The 27,767-nt window shown below is 49.1% G+C and overlaps 1 protein-coding gene across 1 annotated transcript in view; it reads right to left on the minus strand.

Annotated features, from left to right (window-relative positions):
• LOC147724149 (uncharacterized) overlaps window positions 1-27,767 on the minus strand; it is a 1,299,884-nt gene that overhangs the window by 990,080 nt on the left and 282,037 nt on the right. The window lies entirely within an intron of this gene.

Genomic DNA, 27,767 nt, shown 5'->3' on the forward strand with positions numbered 1-27,767 from the left:
TAGTACAGCAGCCGGGGAAGAGCCACCATTTTGAGAAGAGCGACCCGCCCCGCCAACGAAAGCGGTAGCGTAGCCCAGAAGTCCATATTCCCCCGTAGAGCTCGAATGCATCTGGTAATGTTTCCGTCCAGGAGGTCAGATGGATCATGATAGATGTACACTCCCAGGTACCTGAAGCAGTCAGGTTCCCATCTAAGCTCTCTATTGAGGACTGGACTAGGGGTGCCTCTGCGAACCGGGAAAAGGCATGTCTTGGCCCAATTCACTCGTAGGCCCGATACCTCCCCAAACGCCGTGAGCGCCGTCTCAGCTCCATGTAGGGCCTCGACTGGGTCCTCAAGGAAGAGCAACAGGTCGTCGGCATATAACGAAACGTGGTGCGGGCCCGAAGGTGTCCAGAAACCATTGTAATGCGCCCCCGAGCGGAGTAGCAATGCGAGGGGCTCCACCGCCAGCGCGAAGAGAAGTGGGGATAACGAACAGCCCTGTCTCGTGCCTCTTTCTACCGGGTACTGTGAGGAAATTAACGGACCCGCCCGTACCCTGGCCGATACGGAGGTATATAAGACCGCGGTCCACCTGATGAAGCCCTCGCCGAGGCCGAACCGCCGCAACACAGTGTGTAGGTAGTCCCATTCGAGGCTATCAAACGCCTTCTCTAAGTCCACCGAGAGGACCACCGGGCACGGAGCATCCACTAGCGGTTCACCCAGCAAGCGGAACAACCTACGGATGTTCATTGTCGTGTTGCGCTTGGGGATGAACCCAGCCTGGTCCACATGCACCAGGGAGGCCATGTGACCCAGCAGTCTCGAGGCCAAGATGCTGCTCAGAATCTTATAATCGACCGTCAGCATCGATAAGGGCCGGTAGGACGCCGGATCGGTTGAGTCCCGCCCCGGCTTGAGGAGGGGAACCACCAGGGCCTCGCGCATCGAGCCAGGAAGTCGGCCAAGCCTCTTCGCCTCTCTATAAACAATCACCAGTCTCGGAGCCAGGAGGTCGGCATAGGCCGCGTAAAATTCGACAGGAAGACCGTCTAGACCTGGGGTCTTATTCCGCGCCATCTTTTTAATGGCGCTGCGGATCTCCCCCAGTTCAATATCGGACCCCAGGGCTTTCGCCACGTCAGGCTCCACCACTGGGAGTTCTAGGGGCCTCAGATAGTCCTCGAGAAGGTCAGGGTCTTTGGCAGCACGACTGCGATATAACTGGTCATAGTAGTGCCGGTAGCAGCCTAAAATCTCCGGTTGAGTGTGCACCATGGTCCCGTTCGCCATGCGCATGGACGTCGTCAGTGAAGTCTGGCGCGTAGGGTTAGCCAGCCATGCCAGCAATGCGCTCGATCTATCCCCTTCTGCAAGGGACCGAACCGTATAGGCCTTGTAGTCGAAGCAGCGCAGCCGCTCGACCTCAGCCGCCACGGCCTCCTTCGCCTCCGCCGTGCGTCCCTGGAGTTCAGGGTGCCCGGGGCGGCGGAGTTCCAACTCACGAAACCTCCGATCAGCCACGTCCAAGTCATCGAGGATAACCCGCCTCATACCTACCTTCTTGGTGATGCAATAACCCCTCACCACCACCTTAAAAGCGTCCCATTCCAGTGCTCTCGAGCTCGCAGAGCCCCCGTTGGACGCGAAATACTCCTCGATCTTATCGCCTAAGTCCGCTCTGAATACAGTGTCCTCGAGGATCTCAGGGCATAACTTCCAGGTGGGCACCGCCGGCGCCCCCGGAAACCAGCGAAGGGCTAGCAGGAGGGGGTTATGGTCCGAAATGGTCCTAGTCAAGTATTCGGAATGGATGGCCGCTGAAACCAGTTCAGTCGAGCCAAGAAACCCGTCCAGCCGAACGTGCAACTCGTGAAGGCCCGAAAAGTAGGAGTAATCTCTAGCGTCGGGGTGTTGTGCTCTCCAAATATCCGTCAGACCCCACCGTGTCTGCCAGTCCCTACGGCCTTTGGCCACACGGCGGACCGGAGAATCAGGGAGGGGCGGGTGCGAACGATCGGTCTCCACATCCACTACTGAATTGAAGTCCCCACCGAGCAGGAGGGGCCCCGTGAAAAAGTGGGCCATCGAGCCCGATAACCTAGAAAGGAAGGCAATCTGGTCCATGTTAGGTGCGTAAACACAGCAAACGTTCAGGTCCCTCCCCCCCAGAGTGCCCGAGATGGCCACGTAGCGCCCCTCTGGATCTACCACTGAGTTTGTGACCTGGAAGGGAACCCCAGCCCTAATCCAGATTAGCGCCCCCCTGGCATACGCTGAGTACGACGTGTAGAAGACCTGCCCCCTCCATCTACGCTGTAGCGCCGCCCCCTCCGCCTTGTTCAGATGGGTCTCCTGCAGCAGCGCCATTTGTATTCCCCTACGCACTAAATAAGCGTGGACTTTGTGCCGCCTAGACATGGTATGAAGCCCCCGCACGTTCCAAGTAATACACTTCACATTAGCAACGTCAGCCATTGTCCCATACTGTCCGTGCAAAGTCTCCCCATCTGGGTCTCAACAAAAAGCGAACAACAATCCCCCCAGCACTGATGGCGGCCATTTCCCCCAACCAAAACTCAACAACTCTTACGTTAACCAAAAACCTGCCCACCCTCCCCAGAACAGGACCCAAATATCTCCATCTAGTTCCCATCCAAACCATGCCCTCAGAAAAACCCTTCGTCCCAAACTAATCCTACGGTCGCCACCGTAGGAAGGCCTTAAGGGCCAGGTGCGGGCTGGGTGGTGGCAGTGGGCCCTCGATGCCCTAGCTACCAGGACTAAAGCAAGCCCCAAACAGTAACGGAAACCCTCGGGGCAAAGGCAAGGCACCCCACCCCCCGCTTCTCCGGAGATCATGCTGAACCATCGGCTCCCGCCACCCCCGCCACGGGCCCCCACCCAAAAGGATGCAGCTCACCCCATCAACCCTGTCCATCAAGAAGGTCCTCAACCGAGTTTGGCGTGATCACCGGTGTGCCGGTGCTATCTGTCACCGAGTTCTCCGAGTCCGTCGATGCTCCCTCGTCACCAGGGTTCTCTTCTTCCGCGATGGTATCATCTCGTGAACCAGACATTGCAGACAACACCTCCAGTACTCCTTTCCGCTCCGTCGACGTCTCCGCAGTAGAAGGGCCGCCCGACCGGCCCCGGCGACTCCGCACTCTCGTGGATCGTCGTCGCTGTCCCGGCTCCGCCGTTGGCTGAGATGCGGAGGCGAAGCCATCTTTCCCAGCTCTATAAAGTTCAAGCCAGTTACAGGCATCCTCCGGGGTATCAAAAAATTGAGTCTTGTCATCAACAATGACGCGGAGCCTTGCAGGAAATAGGAGCGAGTATTGGATGCCCTCGCTCCGGAGCTCGCGCTTGACCGCCAAGAATGAAAACCGCCTGCGTTGGGTTTCATAGGTGTAGTCCGGGAAGATGTTCACCTGGCTGTTCTCCACCTTGAAGGGGCCATTATGTCGAGCGGCATTGAGGATGAGGTCCCTGTCGCGAAAATGTAGGAGGCGCGCCACCACCGGACGCGGCGCACGGCCCTGTTGCGGTGGCCTTGCTGGGACTCTATGAGCTCGTTCAAGGGTGTAGAAAGAGGATAGGCCCTCCGGGGCCACCGTGTCTCGAAGCCAGGCCTCCAAGTAGGCCACCATGTCGCCATCCTCGATCTTCTCCGGCAGGCCTACCACTCGGATGTTGTTGCGCCTGTTACGGCCTTCCGCATCCTCCGCTCGCTGCTCCAGGGCAGAAATCCGGGTTAGGGCATCTTTCATTGCCGCGGCCAAGGTTCGCTGCGCCGGCTCCAAGGTTTTCACCGAGCCTTCCACTTCTTTGACCCTGTCCGACAGCTTGCCATGGTCCGCCCTGAGGAGGCCCAGGCTCGTCGCCACCTGGGCAATGTCCTGCTGAAGGGCCGAGCGTGTGGTCGCAATTGCCTCCAGGACGCGATCAAACTGTTGCTGCAGCGGCGCGCCACCAGCACTCCCCGGGTTTCCATGGCCTTCCTTGTCCGGGGTCTCTGAGTCAGAGGCGGTCGGGGTAGTCCCCTTGGCCCCTCTCGGCTTCCCCATGTCGCGGGAAGCGCACAGTGTGGACTCAGATGAAGGTGCCACCGAGTGCGGGCGCCGACTATAACTCTCCCGAATGCAGGCCCTCGGGGTGAGGGCCGGTGATCCTCTTCTCCAGGGCCAGGTGGATCTCCACAGTTTCGGCTCGCGCCACCACCGTGTCGTCTGAGAGCGCTGAGGAGGAGGCGGAGACACTCGGCGCCAGGCCGGGCAGTCCCGTCTGGTTGACGAGGATCCGGAGCGAGGGCCACCCACACCACCAGAGACTTTGTGGCGCCAGGGGGCTGTGCTTCCCATGGGATCGGGTCGATCGGGTGATGCAGCCAAGCGCCGCGCCGGGGGCCGGTACCACCGTCAGGACCTCCAGGCGTCCGTGTGCCGGGGTTCACTATGGTAGGGGCTTCCGACCGTCCGGGCGCAGTCACCAATATCAGAGTCTCAGCAGGGCAAAGTCCAGCTCCTCACTCTCCAGGAAAACACAAGAGCGGAGGGCACGCTATGACCAGCGACGTTCTTCCAGGCTAGAGGTCCCGTCCAAGGGGACAAAGAGGTCCGGGCGCCATATTGGGTCGCTCCCCTCGGGACCACAAACTTCGAGTTTCGGGCGGATCACCACCCGTCCAGGCTGTGCCAGGCGTCTCAGTAGGGTCCAGTTGGGCCGAACGACGATTCGCGGGGGCTAGGGTGCCCCGCGGCCTCCGATTAACAGGATAATCCCGGGCTCAGTCCCGGAGCCGAGCTCTCAGGCGACCATCGCCATCGGCGCCCAAGCCACGCCCCTCCCGTTAACCACGATCATAACCGGAATATATATTTATTCCATCACTCCCATTTAGGTAACTACCTTACAGCTCAGGCCCCACAAGGACAGTCTGTGTGGACCGTCTACCAGGGATTAAGGGTAAGGACTTCTTGAGAGTGTTCGACCCTGGTGATCCCATTATTCCTTCACCCATTGAAGTGCTCATGGTTCTGTTTTTAATTTTCAATTTTTAGTTTAACGATTACACTACCCCTTAGCTGTAAAACACATATGAGTGACTAAGCATGGAGTGTAAAGCCTTATGTATATCAAATTAGTGCACCCGTATCATTGATGACATATGGCACTTACAATGTAAACCCCTCCCCGCGTTTATAATTTTGTAATTTTTCTCTCTCTCTTGCACCTTCACTGTGTTTTGGTAGAGGTCATTGAACCATCGCTTATTTTGCATGATGTTTCCACGTGTAAAATTTTCCAAATGATAGGCCCAACATTGACTGTGCCCTTCTTTCCTTCTCTCCCCACACCTAGGGTGGGAAATCACGTAGGATTTAATCCTGCGATATCCTGCAGGTTGTATACTTAATTTCTTTCTAACGGTTGAAATTCCCTGCAAGTTGATGAGCATTTAGGTCCTGAAGAATTGCCCGAGAGGCATGAAACATGTTGACCGCACCATAGGCGAGGGTTGAACGAGGCCAAATCACCTTACTCTTTGTGCTTCGGTACCCCTCCCTTCACCAATTTTAAACGAGGCAGTGAGCCATATCATTAAAGTTGTCTCAATGGACTCTACTGACCTCTTTTAACTCTTCACTCACGCTCACTACTGCACTCTTTTAGGCCCCTCACACACATGCATCTATTGGCTGAGGAATAAAAGAACTCCGCTAAAGAGTAGCACTCAGTGCTACCCGACAGGCATTGCACCGCCAGCCTGCCGCTGGAGCAGGAGGCCAATGATGACACGATACAATCATTGGGTAGGATGACAACAGTCGTCCAGCCTTTTAATTGTGTGAGGCATCCTTAATTCCGTCAAGGGATTACCTTATTCCCTGCTGCACGACCAACACTTTCCAGAGAGAGAGTCACTCCCTCATTTTACTCTACTTTGTGTGGGGAACTCTGTACACGCTTTTGACATCTAGTTGTAGGACACGTACATTGGACCCCGGTAAAAATTGTCCTCTATCTGTTTCCCCTTGTTGCTATAATTCTCAGCGTGGGTTTCCCCCACGGGACTTTTGGGTTACCAACGGTGAAAAATTCCCACTAGTTTGGTCCATCCCTAATCAGTAACACTGATTACTCTAGAATCACAACCCGCACTTCTCTGGCTAGCATATTCTTTCGTACCCTGATCATCTCCCATCAACATGGAGGATGTTCCGGGCCTGAGCTTCGACGAGGATACCATAGCCGAGGCGTTAAGAACAGCGCCACCATTACTGACCAACCCTCCTACCTCTACATCTGGCACGTTAACTGACGAATGGGCGACCTTAACGGAGATGAAAAAAGAACTTATAAGAATCACGATCAACGGTATTATGATGACCGAATACCTGAGGAGCAACATAGCCCCACAGGGCCTAATCGTCAATATAATTCCAAGACTATTTCTGGAGGACAAGCAATTTAAAGTCGACTGGTGCCAGGTATCCTGGAAATGTACTAAAGACCTACTATTCCTGATTTCGCAAACAGCGAAGCGCCTTTCTGATGCCTTATTAGAAAAAATCTAAGCCCTAGAAGCTACAATGAAGAGCGCCATTAACAAAAATAACAAAGCAGCCTTCACCACTAAGCTAGCTGAGATTAACCAAGAAATGGCTGACCATCACGAATTTCTCTTAAAACAAAAAACAACCAAACTCCAAAAAGACATCACCAAATTCGAGAAAGAGAAAATCTATCCCTATCTTAAGGATAGTTTTAAAGGGAAAAGGACCAATTATTCTTCTGATGATAATTCAGACAACAACAGATGTGGCTCAACGAGCAGCGATTCCAGTGGTGGCTATCCTGCAAAAAAAACCCTCGGGCCCCACCACGTGCCAACTGGCAACACGGTTACCAACAAGGTCCAACATTCCATGGCCCGCCCCATATGACACCACCCTGGCAATACCCATTCTTCCCACAAGGTCCTCCACAGTTTTAGCCTTTGAATCCACCACCTTTTCAAGGCAGAGGTTGGGGCAGAGGAAGAGGGCGAAAGCAACGCGGGCAGAAAGGAGTGCAGCGGCAAGACCAGCCGACACCGCCAACAACGATGAAAACCAGGAGCACAACCTCCAGGGGGAGAAGAGTCTGATTGTCAATCTCTCCAAGAAAGTCCTCTCACCGACGGAGAAGAGCGTTCTGGAAAAAGGTCTCGGTTTTGTCCCAACACCGATCCCAGACAGCTTCCAGGAGATGATTGAGATAAAACAATTATTCAGGAAAGTGCGCCTCCGTGCTTTCTTTGATAATAAACCTGAGCCTACCAGCCAAGACACTGGATTGAGGAAACCGTCCACCTTTACCCCCACTGATGGGATGGTTCCCCCTGAAGTCCTGACTTTCGAACGAGCAGTCCTGACGAGCCTGAAGAACAAACCATACGTCAAACAGTTCCACAACTTGACGTCTGCAGAAAGACAAGCATCCCTCAATCTGGGCAAGGATGAATCTATTGTCATCAAACAGGCAGATAAGGGGGGAGCAACAGTCATCCAAGACTATGAGGACTACGACCGCGAATGTAGACGACAACTGTCCAATACTACCCACTACAGACCCCTCACCGAGGACCCTACTAAACGGCTGACGACGACCTTCATGAGCCTCATAATTGAGGCGGAGACGAACGAATGGATTAGCAAGAAAGAGGCTGATTTCCTAACCACCACAGAACCTGTCACGCCTTACTTTTATACCCTCCCCAAGATTCATAAAGGGACTACCCCAGTCCCAGGGAGACCCATTGTCTCCGGAATTGGGTCACTCTTGGAGCCATTATCCCAATTCTGCGATGCCTTTCTTCAGCCTTTGGTGAAGCAGATTCCTTCATACCTCCAGGTCACCAGAGACCTCCTCCGTCTGATTAATGAAGTGGACGGTAGAGAAGATGTTGATCTCCTTCTAACTTTAGACGTAGAGGCGTTGTACACCAACATCCCGCAACAGGCCACCTTGGAGGCTGTGGACTCCGTTCTGCGGCAGGAAGAATGGTCCTCCCCCACCCCGATAGCCTTCATCATGGAACTAGCCCACATAGCCCTCACTGAAAACTTTTCAGGTATGAGTCACAACTTTACCACCAGATCCGCGGCACCTCGATGGGTTCTACGTTCGCACCGAGCCTGGCCTGTATCTATATGGCAACCTTCGAAAAAAACTACATCTATCCATCTGAACAGAACCCGTTCCGAGAAAATCTCACCCTTTGGTGTTGATACATTGACGATATTCTAGTCTTCTGGAAAGGTGATCGGACCAGCTGTGAAGCCTTCTGCACGTGGATTAACCCGCAAGACCCCTTTTTGAAATTCACAGGCACGATCTCTGAGGAGTCTGTACCCTTTTTAGATCTGACAATTAAGTTGGATCCCACAGCAATCACTACGACCCTCTTCAAGAAAGAGACCGACAGGAACAGCCTGCTTTTGTACAACAGCCACCACACCAGAGCCTTAAGGGATAACTTGCCCTTCTGGCAATTTCTACGGCTTCGCAGAAACTGTACATCAGTGACAGACTACAAACAAGAAGCCAATACCCTCCAACACAAGCTTCAGGACAGGGGGTACCCAACTCGACTTCTGAAGACATCATCAAAAAGGGCTCTAAATAATAATAGAGACTCGCTTCTGGAAGTCCATACTAAGAAGAAAGACGACACGATCACATGCGTGACGTCTTACACAAGAAACACCACGTTCATCAAGAAGACTGTGAACTCGCATTGGGGAATCCTCAATACGGCGGGCCTGGATATACCTCGGCCCCGTTTTGCATTTAAGAGGACATCCAACTTCAAGGATACCCTGATCCATACTCGCCCCAAGAAATCGAGCACCCGCCCAGTTAATACACTCTGGGATCTGCCACCTGTCACGGGACATTACCGATGTGGATCCTGTGTGGTATGCCCCCAGACTATCCAGGGCAAAACCATAGAACTTCCTAAGGACTTTACCTGGCACCTCAGCAAACACACAAACTGCAACAGCGCAAGATGCATTTACATGCTAACATGCCCATGCAAGATGATCTACATCGGCATGACGATGCGCACTGTGAAACTACGCATCATGGAACATAACAGCAACATCCGCTGCAAAAAGACACACACCAGGCTGTATGAACACTGTAGACAACATAACCACCTGGCGGAAAATATACAATGGACTATCCTTGAATGCCTCCCTTCTATTAACCAACAAGCCCTATACAGAATGGAACAGCAATGGGTGCATCGTCTCGAGACAGATGCACATGGTCTCAATGATTCTGTGCCTTGGAATATGCTAGCCAGATAATCCATGCTTAGATTACTCTATCTCCAGTCTAAGTACCATCCTTCTATATCCATTAAGGCACCTTTAGCATTCGCCCACAATTGGGGCTACTCCGGTCCAAGATGGCGCCTTGCTGTGAACGCTCACCGGCTAGTGGCTGCCCTCTCTTTCCGCACCACGCTTGTCCGCGTTACCTAGCAACGCTCTCCTCACACGCCCACTCACGGCGCCCGCGGCATTCTGCTTCTTAAGCAGCTCAGCTACACACCGATTCACCGGCTGTCCTGCGATCTCGCCGCTGTGGTAGGGGTAGGTGCTTACAAGCCTAGTGCCTCGAGCGAATAAGGTAAGATGCGGTCCACGGACACGATGGTTCTTTGTGGTTTCAATTGGCGATCCTCATGGTTTAACTACCTCGGGACCCACTTGAAACAGTTCTGCTCCGTTAACCACGATCATAACGGGAATATATATTTATTCCATCACTCCCATTTAGGTAACTACCTTAAAGCTCAGGCCCCACAAGGACAGTCTGTGGGGACCGTCTACCAGGGATTAAGGGTAAGGACTTCTTGAGAGTGTTCGACCCTGGTGATCCCATTATTCCTTCACCCATTGAAGTGCTCATGGTTCTGTTTTTAATTTTCAATTTTTAGTTTAACGATTACACTACCCCTTAGCTGTAAAACACATATGAGTGACTAAGCATGGAGTGTAAAGCCTTATGTATATCAAATTAGTGCACCCGTATCATTGATGACATATGGCACTTACAATGTAAACCCCTCCCCGCGTTTATAATTTTGTAATTTTTCTCTCTCTCTTGCACCTTCACTGTGTTTTGGTAGAGGTCATTGAACCATCGCTTATTTTGCATGATGTTTCCACGTGTAACATTTTCCAAATTATAGGCCCAACATTGACTGTGCCCTTCTTTCCTTCTCTCCCCACACCTAGGGCGGGAAAACACGTAGGATTTAATCCTGCGATATCCTGCCGGTTGTATACTTAATTTCTTTCTAACGGTTGAAATTCCCTGCAAGTTGATGAGCATTTAGGTCCTGAAGAATTGCCCGAGAGGCATGAAACATGTTGACCGCACCATAGGCGAGGGTTGAACGAGGCCAAATCACCTTACTCTTTGTGCTTCGGTACCCCTCCCTTCACCAATTTTAAACGAGGCAGTGAGCCATATCATTAAAGTTGTCTCAATGGACTCTACTGACCTCTTTTAACTCTTCACTCACGCTCACTACTGCACTCTTTTAGGCCCCTCACACACATGCATCTATTGTCTGAGGAATAAAAGAACTCCGCTAAAGAGTAGCACTCAGTGCTACCCGACAGGCATTGCACCGCCAGCCTGCCGCTGGAGCAGGAGGCCAATGATGACACGATACAATCATCGGGTAGGATGGCAACAGTCGTCCAGCCTTTTAATTGTGTGAGGCATCCTTAATTCCGTCAAGGGATTACCTTATTCCCTGCTGCACGACCAACACTTTCCAGAGAGAGAGTCACTCCCTCATTTTACTCTACTTTGTGTGGGGAACTCTGTACACGCTTTTGACATCTAGTTGTAGGACACGTACATTGGACCCCGGTAAACATTGTCCTCTATCTGTTCCCCCTTGTTGCTATAATTCTCAGCGTGTGTTTCCCCCACGGGACTTTTGGGTTACCAACGGTGAAAAATTCCCACTAGTTTGGTCCATCCATAATCAGTAACACTGATTACTCTAGAATCACAACCCGCACTTCTCTGGCTAGCATATTCTTTCGTACCCTGATCATCTCCCATCAACATGGAGGATGTTCCGGGCCTGAGCTTCGACGAGGATACCATAGCCGAGGCGTTAAGAACAGCGCCACCATTACTGACCAACCCTCCTACCTCTACATCTGGCACGTTCACTGACGAATGGGCGACCTTAACGGAGATGAAAAAAGAACTTATAAGAATCACGATCCACGGTATTATGATGACCGAATACCTGAGGAGCAACATAGCCCCACAGGGCCTAATCGTCAATATAATTCCAAGACTATTTCTGGAGGACAAGCAATTTAAAGTCGACTGGTGCCAGGTATCCTGGAAATGTACTAAAGACCTACTATTCCTGATTTCGCAAACAGCGAAGCGCCTTTCTGATGCCTTATTAGAAAAAATCTAAGCCCTAGAAGCTACAATGAAGAGCGCCATTAACAAAAATAACAAAGCAGCCTTCACCACTAAGCTAGCTGAGATTAACCAAGAAATGGCTGACCATCACGAATTTCTCTTAAAACAAAAAACAACCAAACTCCAAAAAGACATCACCAAATTCGAGAAAGAGAAAATCTATCCCTATCTTAAGGATGGTTTTAAAGGGAAAAGGACCAATTATTCTTCTGATGATAATTCAGACAACAACAGACGTGGCTCAACGAGCAGCGATTCCAGTGGTGGCTATCCTGCAAAAAAAACCCTCGGGCCCCACCACGTGCCAACTGGCAACATGGTTACCAACAAGGTCCAACATTCCATGGCCCGCCCCATATGACACCACCCTGGCAATACCCATTCTTCCCACAAGGTCCTCCACAGTTTTACCCTTTGAATCCGCCACCTTTTCAAGGCAGAGGTTGGGGCAGAGGAAGAGGGCGAAAGCGACGCGGGCAGAAAGGAGTGCAGCGGCAAGACCAGCCGACACCGCCAACAACGATGGAAACCAGGAGCACAACCTCCAGGGGGAGAAGAGTCTGATTGTCAATCTCTCCAAGAAAGTCCTCTCACCGACGGAGAAGAGCGTTCTGGAAAAAGGTCTCGGTTTTGTCCCAACACCGATCCCAGACAGCTTCCAGGAGATGATTGAGATAAAACAATTATTCAGGAAAGTGCGCCTCCGTGCTTTCTTTGATAATAAACCTGAGCCTACCAGCCAAGACACTGGATTGAGGAAACCGTCCACCTTTACCCCCACTGATGGGATGGTTCCCCCTGAAGTCCTGACTTTCGAACGAGCAGTCCTGACGAGCCTGAAGAACAAACCATACGTCAAACAGTTCCACAACTTGACGTCTGCAGAAAGACAAGCATCCCTCAATCTGGGCAAGGATGAATCTATTGCCATCAAACAGGCAGATAAGGGGGGAGCAACAGTCATCCAAGACTATGAGGACTACGACCGCGAATGTAGACGACAACTGTCCAATACTACCCACTACAGACCCCTCACCGAGGACCCTACTAAACGGCTGACGACGACCTTCATGAGCCTCATAATTGAGGCGGAGACGAACGAATGGATTAGCAAGAAAGAGGCTGATTTCCTAACCACCACAGAACCTGTCACGCCTTACTTTTATACCCTCCCCAAGATTCATAAAGGGACTACCCCAGTCCCAGGGAGACCCATTGTCTCCGGAATTGGGTCACTCTTGGAGCCATTATCCCAATTCTGCGATGCCTTTCTTCAGCCTTTGGTGAAGCAGATTCCTTCATACCTCCAGGTCACCAGAGACCTCCTCCGTCTGATTAATGAAGTGGACGGTAGAGAAGATGTTGATCTCCTTCTAACTTTAGACGTAGAGGCGTTGTACACCAACATCCCGCAACAGGCCACCTTGGAGGCTGTGGACTCCGTTCTGCGGCAGGAAGAATGGTCCTCCCCCACCCCGATAGCCTTCATCATGGAACTAGCCCACATAGCCCTCACTGAAAACTTTTCAGGTATGAGTCACAACTTTACCACCAGATCCGCGGCACCTCGATGGGTTCTACGTTCGCACCGAGCCTGGCCTGTATCTATATGGCAACCTTCGAAAAAAACTACATCTATCCATCTGAACAGAACCCGTTCCGAGAAAATCTCACCCTTTGGTGTTGATACATCGACGATATTCTAGTCTTCTGGAAAGGTGATCGGACCAGCTGTGAAGCCTTCTGCACGTGGATTAACCTGCAAGACCCCTTTTTGAAATTCACAGGCACGATCTCTGAGGAGTCTGTACCCTTTTTAGATCTGACAATTAAGTTGGATCCCACAGCAATCACTACGACCCTCTTCAAGAAGAGACCGACAGGAACAGCCTGCTTTTGTACAACAGCCACCACACCAGAGCCTTAAGGGATAACTTGCCCTTCGGGCAATTTCTACGGCTTCGCAGAAACTGTACATCAGTGACAGACTACAAACAAGAAGCCAATACCCTCCAACACAAGCTTCAGGACAGGGGGTACCCAACTCGACTTCTGAAGACATCATCAAAAAGGGCTCTAAATAATAATAGAGACTCGCTTCTGGAAGTCCATACTAAGGAGAAAGACGACACGATCACATGCGTGACGTCTTACACAAGAAACTCCACGTTCATCAAGAAGACTGTGAACTCGCATTGGGGAATCCTCAATACGGCGGGCCTGGATATACCTCGGCCCCGTTTTGCATTTAAGAGGACATCCAACTTCAAGGATACCCTGATCCATACTCGCCCCAAGAAATCGAGCACCCGCCCAGTTAATACACTCTGGGATCTGCCACCTGTCACGGGACATTACCGATGTGGATCCTGTGTGGTATGCCCCCAGACTATCCAGGGCAAAACCATAGAACTTCCTAAGGACTTTACCTGGCACCTCAGCAAACACACAAACTGCAACAGCGCAAGATGCATTTACATGCTAACATGCCCATGCAAGATGATCTACATCGGCATGACGATGCGCTCTGTGAAACTACGCATCATGGAACATAACAGCAACATCCGCTGCAAAAAGACACACACCAGGCTGTATGAACACTGTAGACAACATAACCACCTGGCGGAAAATATACAATGGACTATCCTTGAATGCCTCCCTTCTATTAACCAACAAGCCCTATACAGAATGGAACAGCAATGGGTGCATCGTCTCGAGACAGATGCACATGGTCTCAATGATTCTGTGCCTTGGAATATGCTAGCCAGATAATCCATGCTTAGATTACTCTATCTCCAGTCTAAGTACCATCCTTCTATATCCATTAAGGCACCTTTAGCATTCGCCGACAATTGGGGCTACTCCGGTCCAAGATGGCGCCTTGCTGTGAACGCTCACCGGCTAGTGGCTGCCCTCTCTTTCCGCACCACGCTTGTCCGCGTTACCTAGCAACGCTCTCCTCACACGCCCACTCACGGCGCCCGCGGCATTCTGCTTCTTAAGCAGCTCAGCTACACACCGATTCACCGGCTGTCCTGCGATCTCGCCGCTGTGGTAGTGGTAGGTGCTTACAAGCCTAGTGCCTCGAGCGAATAAGGTAAGATGCGGTCCACGGACACGATGGTTCTTTGTGGTTTCAATTGGCGATCCTCATGGTTTAACTACCTCGGGACCCACTTGAAACCGTTCTGCTCCGTTAACCACGATCATAACGGGAATATATATTTATTCCATCACTCCCATTTAGGTAACTACCTTAAAGCTCAGGCCCCACAAGGACAGTCTGTGGGGACCGTCTACCAGGGATTAAGGGTAAGGACTTCTTGAGAGTGTTCGACCCTGGTGATCCCATTATTCCTTCACCCATTGAAGTGCTCATGGTTCTGTTTTTAATTTTCAATTTTTAGTTTAACGATTACACTACCCCTTAGCTGTAAAACACATATGAGTGACTAAGCATGGAGTGTAAAGCCTTATGTATATCAAATTAGTGCACCCGTATCATTGATGACATATGGCACTTACAATGTAAACCCCTCCCCGCGTTTATAATTTTGTAATTTTTCTCTCTCTCTTGCACCTTCACTGTGTTTTGGTAGAGGTCATTGAACCATCGCTTATTTTGCATGATGTTTCCACGTGTAAAATTTTCCAAATTATAGGCCCAACATTGACTGTGCCCTTCTTTCCTTCTCTCCCCACACCTAGGGCGGGAAATCACGTAGGATTTAATCCTGCGATATCCTGCAGGTTGTATACTTAATTTCTTTCTAACGGTTGAAATTCCCTGCAAGTTGATAAGCATTTAGGTCCTGAAGATTTGCCCGAGAGGCATGAAACATGTTGACCGCACCATAGGCGAGGGTTGAACGAGGCCAAATCACCTTACTCTTTGTGCTTCGGTACCCCTCCCTTCACCAATTTTAAACGAGGCAGTGAGCCATATCATTAAAGTTGTCTCAATGGACTCTACTGACCTCTTTTAACTCTTCACTCACGCTCACTACTGCACTCTTTTAGGCCCCTCACACACATGCATCTATTGTCTGAGGAATAAAAGAACTCCGCTAAAGAGTAGCACTCAGTGCTACCCGACAGGCATTGCACCGCCAGCCTGCCGCTGGAGCAGGAGGCCAATGATGACACGATACAATCATCGGGTAGGATGGCAACAGTCGTCCAGCCTTTTAATTGTGTGAGGCATCCTTAATTCCGTCAAGGGATTACCTTATTCCCTGCTGCACGACCAACACTTTCCAGAGAGAGAGTCACTCCCTCATTTTACTCTACTTTGTGTGGGGAACTCTGTACACGCTTTTGACATCTAGATGTAGGACACGTACATTGGACCCCGGTAAACATTGTCCTCTATCTGTTCCCCCTTGTTGCTATAATTCTCAGCGTGGGTTTCCCCCACGGGACTTTTGGGTTACCAACGGTGAAAAATTCCCACTAGTTTGGTCCATCCATAATCAGTAACACTGATTACTCTAGAATCACAACCCGCACTTCTCTGGCTAGCATATTCTTTCGTACCCTGATCATCTCCCATCAACATGGAGGATGTTCCGGGCCTGAGCTTCGACGAGGATACCATAGCCGAGGCGTTAAGAACAGCGCCACCATTACTGACCAACCCTCCTACCTCTACATCTGGCACGTTCACTGACGAATGGGCGACCTTAACGGAGATGAAAAAAGAACTTATAAGAATCACGATCCACGGTATTATGATGACCGAATACCTGAGGAGCAACATAGCCCCACAGGGCCTAATCGTCAATATAATTCCAAGACTATTTCTGGAGGACAAGCAATTTAAAGTCGACTGGTGCCAGGTATCCTGGAAATGTACTAAAGACCTACTATTCCTGATTTCGCAAACAGCGAAGCGCCTTTCTGATGCCTTATTAGAAAAAATCTAAGCCCTAGAAGCTACAATGAAGAGCGCCATTAACAAAAATAACAAAACAGCCTCCACCACTAAGCTAGCTGAGATTAACCAAGAAATGGCTGACCATCACGAATTTCTCTTAAAACAAAAAACAGCCAAACTCCAAAAAGACATCACCAAATTCGAGAAAGAGAAAATCTATCCCTATCTTAAGGATGGTTTTAAAGGGAAAAGGACCAATTATTCTTCTGATGATAATTCAGACCACAACAACAGACGTGGCTCAACGAGCAGCGATTCCAGTGGTGGCTATCCTGCAAGAAACCCTCGGGCCCCACCACGTGCCAACTGGCAACACGGTTACCAACAAGGTCCAACATTCCATGGCCCGCCCCATATGACACCACCCTGGCAATACCCATTCTTCCCACAAGGTCCTCCACAGTTTTACCCTTTGAATCCGCCACCTTTGAGAGGCAGAGGTTGGGGCAGAGGAAGAGGGCGAAAGCCAGGCGGGCAGAAAGGAGTGCAGCGGCAAGACCAGCCGACACCGCCAACAACGATGGAAACCAGGAGCACAACCTCCAGGGGGAGAAGAGTCTGATTGTCAATATCTCCAAGAAAGTCCTCTCACCGACGGAGAAGAGCGTTCTGGAAAAAGGTCTCGGTTTTGTCCCAACACTGATCCCAGACAGCTTCCAGGAGATGATTGAGATAAAACAATTATTCAGGAAAGTGCGCCTCCGTGCTTTCTTTGATAATAAACCTGAGCCTACCAGCCAAGACACTGGATTGAGGAAACCGTCCACCTTTACCCCCACTGATGGGATGGTTCCCCCTGAAGTCCTGACTTTCGAACGAGCAGTCCTGACGAGCCTGAAGAACAAACCATACGTCAAACAGTTCCACAACTTGACGTCTGCAGAAAGACAAGCATCCCTCAATCTGGGCAAGGATGAATCTATTGTCATCAAACAGGCAGATAAGGGGGGAGCAACAGTCATCCAAGACTATGAGGACTACGACCGCGAATGTAGACGACAACTGTCCAATACTACCCACTACAGACCCCTCACCGAGGACCCTACTAAACGGCTGACGACGACCATCATGAGCCTCATAATTGAGGCGGAGACAAACGAATGGATTAGCAAGAAAAAGGCTAATTTCCTAACCACCACAGAACCTGTCATGCCTTACTTTTATACCCTCCCCAAGATTCATAAAGGGACTACCCCAGTCCCAGGGAGACCCATTGTCTCCGGAATTGGGTCACTCTTGGAGCCATTATCCCAATTCTGCGATGCCTTTCTTCAGCCTTTGGTGAAGCAGATTCCTTCATACCTCCAGGACACCAGAGACGTCCTCCGTCTGATTAATGAAGTGGACGGTAGAGAAGATGTTGATCTCCTTCTAACTTTAGACGTAGAGGCGTTGTACACCAACATCCCGCAACAGGCCACCTTGGAGGCTGTGGACTCCGTTCTGCGGCAGGAAGAATGGTCCTCCCCCACCCCGATAGCCTTCATCATGGAACTAGCCCACATAGCCCTCACTGAAAACTTTTTCAGGTATGAGTCCCAACTTTACCACCAGATCTGCGGCACCTCGATGGGTTCTACGTTCGCACCGAGCCTGGCCTGTATCTATATGGCAACCTTCGAAAAAACTACATCTATCCATCTGAACAGAACCCGTTCCGAGAAAATCTCACCCTTTGGCGTCGATACATCGACGATATTCTAGTCTTCTGGAAAGGTGATCGGACCAGCTGTGAAGCCTTCTGCATGTGGATTAACCTGCAAGACCCCTTTTTGAAATTCACAGGCACGATCTCTGAGGAGTCTGTACCCTTTTTAGATCTGACAATCAAGTTGGATCCCACAGCAATCACTACGACCCTCTTCAAGAAAGAGACCGACAGGAACAGCCTGCTTTTGTACAACAGCCACCACAACAGAGCCTTAAGGGATAACTTGCCCTTTGGGCAATTTCTACGGCTTCGCAGAAACTGTACATCAGTTACAGACTACAAACAAGAAGCCAATACCCTCCAACACAAGCTTCAGGACAGGGGGTACCCGACTCGACTTCTGAAGACATCATCAAAAAGGGCTCTAAATAATAATAGAGACTCGCTTCTGGAAGTCCATACTAAGGAGAAAGACGACACGATCACATGTGTGACGTCTTACACAAGAAACTCCACGTTCATAAAGAAGACTGTGAACTCGCATTGGGGAATCCTCAATACGGCGGGCCTGGATATACCTCGGCCCCGTTTTGCATTTAAGAGGACATCCAACCTCAAGGATACCCTGATCCATACTCGCCCCAAGAAATCGAGCACCCGCCCAGTTAATACACTCTGGGATCTGCCACCTGTCACGGGACATTACCGATGTCGATCCTGTGTGGTATGCCCCCAGACTATCCAGGGCAAAACCATAGAACGTCCTAAGGACTTTACCTGGCACCTCAGCAAACACACAAACTGCAACAGCGCAAGATGCATTTACATGCTAACATGCCCATGCAAGATGATCTACATCGGCATGACGATGCGCACTGTGAAACTACGCATCATGGAACATAACAGCAACATCCGCTGCAAAAAGACACACACCAGGCTGTATGAACACTGTAGACAACATAACCACCTGGCGGAAAATATACAATGGACTATCCTTGAATGCCACCCTTCTATTAACCAACAAGCCCTATACAGAATGGAACAGCGATGGGTGCATCGTCTCCAGACAGATGCACATGGTCTCAATGACTCTGTGCCTTGGAATATGCTAGCCAGATAATCCATGCTTAGATTACTCTATCTCCAGTCTAAGTACCATCCTTCTATATCCATTAAGGCACCTTTAGCATTCGCCGACAATTGGGGCTACTCCGGTCCAAGATGGCGCCTTGCTGTGAACGCTCACCGGCTAGTGGCTGCCCTCTCTTTCCGCACCACGCTTGTCCGCGTTACCTAGCAACGCTCTCCTCACACGCCCACTCACGGCGCCCGCGGCATTCTGCTTCTTAAGCAGCTCAGCTACACACCGATTCACCGCCTGTCCTGCGATCTCGCCGCTGTGGTAGGGGTAGGTGCTTACAAGCCTAGTGCCTCGAGCGAATAAGGTAAGATGCGGTCCACGGACACGATGGTTCTTTGTGGTTTCAATTGGCGATCCTCATGGTTTAACTACCTCGGGACCCACTTGAAACCGTTCTGCTCCGTTAACCACGATCATAACGGGAATATATATTTATTCCATCACTCCCATTTAGGTAACTACCTTAAAGCTCAGGCCCCACAAGGACAGTCTGTGGGGACCGTCTACCAGGGATTAAGGGTAAGGACTTCTTGAGAGTGTTCGACCCTGGTGATCCCATTATTCCTTCACCCATTGAAGTGCTCATGGTTCTGTTTTTAATTTTCAATTTTTAGTTTAACGATTACACTACCCCTTAGCTGTAAAACACATATGAGTGACTAAGCATGGAGTGTAAAGCCTTATGTATATCAAATTAGTGCACCCGTATCATTGATGACATATGGCACTTACAATGTAAACCCCTCCCCGCGTTTATAATTTTGTAATTTTTCTCTCTCTCTTGCACCTTCACTGTGTTTTGGTAGAGGTCATTGAACCATCGCTTATTTTGCATGATGTTTCCACGTGTAAAATTTTCCAAATTATAGGCCCAACATTGACTGTGCCCTTCTTTCCTTCTCTCCCCACACCTAGGGCGGGAAATCACGTAGGATTTAATCCTGCGATATCCTGCAGGTTGTATACTTAATTTCTTTCTAACGGTTGAAATTCCCTGCAAGTTGATGAGCATTTAGGTCCTGAAGAATTGCCCGAGAGGCATGAAACATGTTGACCGCACCATAGGCGAGGGTTGAACGAGGCCAAATCACCTTACTCTTTGTGCTTCGGTACCCCTCCCTTCACCAATTTTAAACGAGGCAGTGAGCCATATCATTAAAGTTGTCTCAATGGACTCTACTGACCTCTTTTAACTCTTCACTCACGCTCACTACTGCACTCTTTTAGGCCCCTCACACACATGCATCTATTGTCTGAGGAATAAAAGAACTCCGCTAAAGAGTAGCACTCAGTGCTACCCGACAGGCATTGCACCGTCAGCCTGCCGCTGGAGCAGGAGGCCAATGATGACACGATACAATCATCGGGTAGGATGGCAACAGTCGTCCAGCCTTTTAATTGTGTGAGGCATCCTTAATTCCGTCAAGGGATTACCTTATTCCCTGCTGCACGACCAACACTTTCCAGAGAGAGAGTCACTCCCTCATTTTACTCTACTTTGTGTGGGGAACTCTGTACACGCTTTTGACATCTAGTTGTAGGACACGTACATTGGACCCCGGTAAACATTGTCCTCTATCTGTTCCCCCTTGTTGCTATAATTCTCAGCGTGGGTTTCCCCCACGGGACTTTTGGGTTACCAACGGTGAAAAATTCCCACTAGTTTGGTCCATCCATAATCAGTAACACTGATTACTCTAGAATCACAACCTGCACTTCTCTGGCTAGCATATTCTTTCGTACCCTGATCATCTCCCATCAACATGGAGGATGTTCCGGGCCTGAGCTTCGACGAGGATACCATAGCCGAGGCGTTAAGAACAGCGCCACCATTACTGACCAACCCTCCTACCTCTACATCTGGCACGTTCACTGACGAATGGGCGACCTTAACGGAGATGAAAAAAGAACTTATAAGAATCACGATCCACGGTATTATGATGACCGAATACCTGAGGAGCAACATAGCCCCACAGGGCCTAATCGTCAATATAATTCCAAGACTATTTCTGGAGGACAAGCAATTTAAAGTCGACTGGTGCCAGGTATCCTGGAAATGTACTAAAGACCTACTATTCCTGATTTCGCAAACAGCGAAGCACCTTTCTGATGCCTTATTAGAAAAAATCTAAGCCCTAGAAGCTACAATGAAGAGCGCCATTAACAAAAATAACAAAGCAGCCTTCACCACTAAGCTAGCTGAGATTAACCAAGAAATGGCTGACCATCACGAATTTCTCTTAAAACAAAAAGCAGCCAAACTCCAAAAAGACATCACCAAATTCGAGAAAGAGAAAATCTATCCCTATCTTAAGGATGGTTTTAAAGGGAAAAGGACCAATTATTCTTCTGATGATAATTCAGACAACAACAACAGACGTGGCTCAACGAGCAGCGATTCCAGTGGTGGCTATCCTGCAAGAAACCCTCGGGCCCCACCACGTGCCAACTGGCAACACGGTTACCAACAAGGTCCAACATTCCATGGCCCGCCCCATATGACACCACCCTGGCAATACCCATTCTTCCCACAAGGTCCTCCACAGTTTTACCCTTTGAATCCGCCACCTTTTAGAGGCAGAGGTTGGGGCAGAGGAAGAGGGCGAAAGCCAGGCGGGCAGAAAGGAGTGCAGCGGCAAGACCAGCCGACACCGCCAACAACGATGGAAACCAGGAGCACAACCTCCAGGGGGAGAAGAGTCTGATTGTCAATATCTCCAAGAAAGTCCTCTCACCGACGGAGAAGAGCGTTCTGGAAAAAGGTCTCGGTTTTGTCCCAACACTGATCCCAGACAGCTTCCAGGAGATGATTGAGATAAAACAATTATTCAGGAAAGTGCGCCTCCGTGCTTTCTTTGATAATAAACCTGAGCCTACCAGCCAAGACACTGGATTGAGGAAACCGTCCACCTTTACCCCCACTGATGGGATGGTTCCCCCTGAAGTCCTGACTTTCGAACGAGCAGTCCTGACGAGCCTGAAGAACAAACCATACGTTAAACAGTTCCACAACTTGACGTCTGCAGAAAGACAAGCATCCCTCAATCTGGGCAAGGATGAATCTATTGTCATCAAACAGGCAGATAAGGGGGGAGCAACAGTCATCCAAGACTATGAGGACTACGACCGCGAATGTAGACGACAACTGTCCAATACTACCCACTACAGACCCCTCACCGAGGACCCTACTAAACGGCTGACGACGACCATCATGAGCCTCATAATTGAGGCGGAGACAAACGAATGGATTAGCAAGAAAAAGGCTAATTTCCTAACCACCACAGAACCTGTCATGCCTTACTTTTATACCCTCCCCAAGATTCATAAAGGGACTACCCCATTCCCAGGGAGACCCATTGTCTCCGGAATTGGGTCACTCTTGGAGCCATTATCCCAATTCTGCGATGCCTTTCTTCAGCCTTTGGTGAAGCAGATTCCTTCATACCTCCAGGACACCAGAGACGTCCTCCGTCTGATTAATGAAGTGGACGGTAGAGAAGATGTTGATCTCCTTCTAACTTTAGACGTAGAGGCGTTGTACACCAACATCCCGCAACAGGCCACCTTGGAGGCTGTGGACTCCGTTCTGCGGCAGGAAGAATGGTCCTCCCCCACCCCGATAGCCTTCATCATGGAACTAGCCCACATAGCCCTCACTGAAAACTTTTTCAGGTATGAGTCCCAACTTAACCACCAGATCTGCGGCACCTCGATGGGTTCTACGTTCGCACCGAGCCTGGCCTGTATCTATATGGCAACCTTCGAAAAAACTACATCTATCCATCTGAACAGAACCCGTTCCGAGAAAATCTCACCCTTTGGCGTCGATACATCGACGATATTCTAGTCTTCTGGAAAGGTGATCGGACCAGCTGTGAAGCCTTCTGCATGTGGATTAACCTGCAAGACCCCTTTTTGAAATTCACAGGCACGATCTCTGAGGAGTCTGTACCCTTTTTAGATCTGACAATCAAGTTGGATCCCACAGCAATCACTACGACCCTCTTCAAGAAAGAGACCGACAGGAACAGCCTGCTTTTGTACAACAGCCACCACAACAGAGCCTTAAGGGATAACTTGCCCTTTGGGCAATTTCTACGGCTTCGCAGAAACTGTACATCAGTTACAGACTACAAACAAGAAGCCAATACCCTCCAACACAAGCTTCAGGACAGGGGGTACCCGACTCGACTTCTGAAGACATCATCAAAAAGGGCTCTAAATAATAATAGAGACTCGCTTCTGGAAGTCCATACTAAGGAGAAAGACGACACGATCACATGCGTGACGTCTTACACAAGAAACTCCACGTTCATAAAGAAGACTGTGAACTCGCATTGGGGAATCCTCAATACGGCGGGCCTGGATATACCTCGGCCCCGTTTTGCATTTAAGAGGACATCCAACCTCAAGGATACCCTGATCCATACTCGCCCCAAGAAATCGAGCACCCGCCCAGTTAATACACTCTGGGATCTGCCACCTGTCACGGGACATTACCGATGTGGATCCTGTGTGGTATGCCCCCAGACTATCCAGGGCAAAACCATAGAACGTCCTAAGGACTTTACCTGGCACCTCAGCAAACACACAAACTGCAACAGCGCAAGATGCATTTACATGCTAACATGCCCATGCAAGATGATCTACATCGGCATGACGATGCGCACTGTGAAACTACGCATCATGGAACATAACAGCAACATCCGCTGCAAAAAGACACACACCAGGCTGTATGAACACTGTAGACAACATAACCACCTGGCGGAAAATATACAATGGACTATCCTTGAATGCCACCCTTCTATTAACCAACAAGCCCTATACAGAATGGAACAGCGATGGGTGCATCGTCTCCAGACAGATGCACATGGTCTCAATGACTCTGTGCCTTGGAATATGCTAGCCAGATAATCCATGCTTAGATTACTCTGTCTCCAGTCTAAGCACCATCCTTCTATATCCATTAAGGCACCTTTAGCATTCGCCCACAATTGGGGCTACTCCGTTCCAAGATGGCGCCTTGCTGTGAACGCTCACCGGCTAGTGGCTGCCCTCTCTTTCCGCACCACGCTTGTCCACGTTACCTAGCAACGCTCTCCTCACACGCCCACTCACGGGGCCCGCGGCATTCTGCTTCTTAAGCAGCTCAGCTACACACCGATTCACCGCCTGTCCTGCGATCTCGCCGCTGTGGTAGGGGTAGGTGCTTACAAGCCTAGTGCCTTGAGCGAATAAGGTAAGATGCGGTCCACGGACACGATGGTTCTTTGTGGTATCAATTGGCGATCCTCATGGTTTAACTACCTCGGGACCCACTTGAAACCGTTCTGCTCCGTTAACCACGATCATAACCGGAATATATATTTATTCCATCACTCCCATTTAGGTAACTACCTTACAGCTCAGGCCCCACAAGGACAGTCTGTGGGGACCGTCTACCAGGGATTAAGGGTAAGGACTTCTTGAGAGTGTTCGACCCTGGTGATCCCATTATTCCTTCACCCATTGAAGTGCTCATGGTTTTGTTTTTAATTTTCAATTTTTAGTTTAACGATTACACTACCCCTTAGCTGTAAAACACATATGAGTGACTAAGCATGGAGTGTAAAGCCTTATGTATATCAAATTAGTGCACCCGTATCATTGATGACATATGGCACTTACAATGTAAACCCCTCCCCGCGTTTATAATTTTGTAATTTTTCTCTCTCTCTTGCACCTTCACTGTGTTTTGGTAGAGGTCATTGAACCATCGCTTATTTTGCATGATGTTTCCACGTGTAAAATTTTCCAAATGATAGGCCCAACATTGACTGTGCCCTTCTTTCCTTCTCTCCCCACACCTAGGGCGGGAAATCACGTAGGATTCAATCCTGCGATATCCTGCAGGTTGAATACTTAATTTCTTTCTAACGGTTGAAATTCCCTGCAAGTTGATGAGCATTTAGGTCCTGAAGAATTGCCCGAGAGGCATGAAACATGTTGACCGCACCATAGGCGAGGGTTGAACGAGGCCAAATCACCTTACTCTTTGTGCTTCGGTACCCCTCCCTTCACCAATTTTAAACGAGGCAGTGAGCCATATCATTAAAGTTGTCTCAATGGACTCTACTGACCTCTTTTAACTCTTCACTCACGCTCACTACTGCACTCTTTTAGGCCCCTCACACACATGCATCTATTGGCTGAGGAATAAAAGAACTCCGCTAAAGAGTAGCACTCAGTGCTACCCGACAGGCATTGCACCGCCAGCCTGCCGCTGGAGCAGGAGGCCAATGATGACACGATACAATCATCGGGTAGGATGGCAACAGTCGTCCAGCCTTTTAATTGTGTGAGGCATCCTTAATTCCGTCAAGGGATTACCTTATTCCCTGCTGCACGACCAACACTTTCCAGAGAGAGAGTCACTCCCTCATTTTACTCTACTTTGTGTGGGGAACTCTGTACACGCTTTTGACATCTCGGAGCAGAACTCTGCCAAATTCGGCTCGAGTTTATATGCAGCGTTGTGGAATTCTGTGTAGTGCAACTCCGAAAATTCTGCACACTCTTATTTAGAACATGAGTTATTAAGGTGGAGCTTGGACCTACGCAAGAGTGTAAATTATGCAAATCATAGGATATAAAGTCCCAGATACACTAACAAAAATTACGCAAACCCAAAATCATGATTTACTTTGGAAAGTTGCCTAAAGTAACATGAAGTAGCACTATGCACTCTTCGAGGTACTTTGCATCAAGGGGACCTACCATGTACACCCTGTACATGGCATTCGCACACAACCTCCCATGGCAGTTGAAGATAATCCCTGTCTTCTAACATTTGTAGAGCAGGCATTTCCCCAATAAAATCACACATCATTGATGCAGGCATGACTGTTAAGCAACTTTTAAAAGTCTCCACATTTTCCTAATGATGGATGTGTGCTGCCCAGTGCAGCACACAAAATGAAAAAAGTATTAAAGAAAAGGGTTTTTTACTGGAAAGGTCCCTTTCCAGTACAAACCCCTCTGCTAGACAGAATGCACACACCCTTTCACTAAAGTGCATTGTACAGGAAGAGAGCAACCATATCTTAGTTGTTTCTCTGTTCTGCTTTCTACCTTTCATGCAATGTAGTGCTGCAACTGGGTTGGTTGCTTGAAATCTTAGTAAATCTGCCCCTTATCTTCTGACCTTTTTGAGACTCTCACTAACACTTATGAAGGAATATGAAATACATTTATTGACCTTAGGAAAGCTGCTATAATTACAACTTCAATTACATGACAACAAAACATGTTCACCATATGAAGGGTATACAATATGTTGAAACACTGCACATACTGCACATGTTTTCAAAGAGGTATAAAGTACAACATGTATTCACTACAAGATGCTGATCACTCATATGTGCTTCTGGCTGGCCATTATAGTGATTTAGGAATAAAACATGTGAATGCTTGACAGAGAAGTTCATCAGAATGATTATCTTTGATGTTAATTGTACAATATTGGAATGCAGTCAATTCACTACAGCCTTAAGCAGTATGAATGAATATATTTGACAGCAGTAAATTTGGAAACAATTATATTATCATGGTCCTTGGAGATTGTTGATGTTCTCAGCTTAGAAAATTGATTTTGTATTAATAACGTCCTTTAACGAGAGCTTCTCCTGGACATAATGTTCCAGTGACTCAAATATAAGAATGATGAGAAAAATATGTACTAAATCACAATATACTGTTCCAAAAAAGTTTAGCACAAAAAATATTATCCCAAACAAAATTCAGATACTAAATACAGGTACACTATGAAGCATGTGTCTTTGAGAATAAGAGTGCATACATTGCACCACTCACAAGAAAAATTACCAGTGACCGGTGCCATCACCCTTTGAGGAATGATCACTTACTTTTGCCGAGATTCTAGATCCCTGGGTACTTTTTAAATTGTTGCAGGTCTGGGCGCGGGAATATTCTATAAACCTTTCCCCATTTAAGACTTCTTTCTGTGCACATCAACGTTGTTTTATTGTGCACTTGCATTCCGCCTACACTTTCCGACACCTTTCTAGGCAAGGACGTGGGTAGATGGTACTAGGCACTTTCTTGAGGGCTTAGCGAGATTTTGCTCTTAACAACTAGCATTTCTGTCATGTGGGGCCCTTTATCCACATTGGGCTTAATTTTTGAGGCAAGGGTAATTGCTGTGCTGCTCTATGTGAAAACAAAAGGACAGGAATGTGCCGTATCTAAGTGATACAGTGGATTCCTATCCTTTTACCCAGTGCTGGTGCACAATCTGCTGCCTTGAGCCAATGCAGGCATCCGTGCACCATGGTACAAGGGTGCCTGAACTGCGGGGCTGAATCATTTTGTGCAGGAAGGGAGGCCTTCCTGCACAAAATCAATCAATTCAGGCGATTTCCTCTTTATATATGTGCTGCAAAATGCAGCAGACAGAGAAAAGGAAAAACAAGGAGGAATTAAAACATTTCTATTTGCAGCTTCTCCCTAATGCCACTCCTGGGGTGAAAT

This window comes from Lissotriton vulgaris, chromosome 4_1, assembly GCF_964263255.1.
Source record: "Lissotriton vulgaris chromosome 4_1, aLisVul1.2, whole genome shotgun sequence".
NCBI lineage: Eukaryota > Metazoa > Chordata > Amphibia > Caudata > Salamandridae > Lissotriton > Lissotriton vulgaris.